Source organism: Carlito syrichta, unplaced genomic scaffold, assembly GCF_000164805.1.
Source record: "Carlito syrichta isolate Samal-C Ts95f unplaced genomic scaffold, Tarsius_syrichta-2.0.1 Scaffold305319, whole genome shotgun sequence".
NCBI classification, from domain to species: domain Eukaryota; kingdom Metazoa; phylum Chordata; class Mammalia; order Primates; family Tarsiidae; genus Carlito; species Carlito syrichta.
The window spans coordinates 340,321-341,901 of NW_007249415.1; positions in this window are offsets into that span (position 1 = coordinate 340,321).

Sequence of the window (1,581 nt, forward strand, 5' to 3'; positions counted from 1 at the left end):
ATGCCAACAACATATGAAACTTTTTGGTTTTGTTTTTATTTTTTACCTTACAGCATGCATATTTATTGAACAAATACTACTACAGTAGCTAAAATGCATTGGGTACTTGTCATAAGTGCCTCAGTAAAGATCACATTGTTACAAAAGCTTGCATTTTCAGCCGTACACAGCTGCAACTCTACATAGATGCCACAGATGCAGAATATTGTTCTCTTGCTGTATTTACACAACTGATATACCTATTCTAACAAAGAAGGGAGGGGAGAAATGCACAAGAAACTCAGGCCAATGGGGGAATGAAAAGAGAATGAAATAGTGCAGTACATGCGTCATCAGTGTTTTAACAATCAAGCAGAACAGTTTAGAACAAGGCCTGCCCTGTCAAAGAAAAAGCTAAACGACAGTTATATAAAAATTAAGGTGAGCTTTCAGACTGGCTAACACACAACTTTCCATGAGTAGATGGTATTTTATTTTTGTTTGTTCATTTCATTGGGAGCAAGGACAAAAATGTAAAATCTATACCTTACTTCAAAACCGCCAAAAAAGAGTGCTCTGCCTTGTTAAAAATTAGTATTATTTTGTAAATAAATGTTTTCCAACTTTATTTTTGGAAAAAGCTTAATTTTCTATTCCTACTCAGTTGCCAATGTTTTCTATTTTTTCCCCCAGAGGGATGACCACTTATATACCTAATCCTGAACTGTACCCCACATCTTCAAGATTAAAAAAAAAAATTTAACTGGGTGCAGTGGCTCATGCCTGCAATTCCAGCACTTTGGGTAGTGGAGGCAAGAGGACTACCTGAGTCCAGGGATTTGAGCCCAGCCTGGGCAAATTGGTGAGACCTCATCTCTACAGCAAACCACAAAAATTAGCCAGATGTGGTGGTATACGCTTGTGGTTCCAGCTACTTGGAAGGCTGAGGCAGAAGTATTACCAGAGCCCAACAGGTCTAGGCTGTGGTGGCCATGAGCATGCAACTGCACTTCAGCCTGGGCAACAGTGAGATTCTGACTCAAAAAAAAAATTGTCCTTTTTTCTCAAATATCCTTTTGATACAGAGACCCACTAATGTCTATCCATATTGTCACAGTCCCTAGAGAAGGGCATGGCAAGGGCTCAAGTGCTTCTGTACATTCCTGAAAAATATTCCTGAGAGCTAATAAAAGGTGCACTTTCCCCTTATCTCCTATATACTCCCAGTACATGAAGGGCCACTGCCAAGCCACAAGTAAAGCTACATCCCTCCCTTTCCTGGAAACGGCGATCCGGCAAACTAAAATGGCGATTGAAATAGTGCCTTCCTTTGTTCTTCCTTGGTGCCTTCCTTTGTTCTCCCTCTGCACCCCTTCCGCGCCCGTGAAAAACCCACCAACCTGGATGGAGTTCTGTCAGCCGACCAATAATCGACTGACAGGTCGCCCTAAGCCCCCATAAAGGCTGGAGTGCCCTTGCTTCAGTGCTACAGCCTGACCCTCAGGTCCTGTAGCCACTGCATTTGACCCATTAAATCTCTTGGCCCTAGCCGGGCTCAGTGGCTCAGCCTGTAATCCTGTGCCTTTGGGAGGCTGAGGTGAG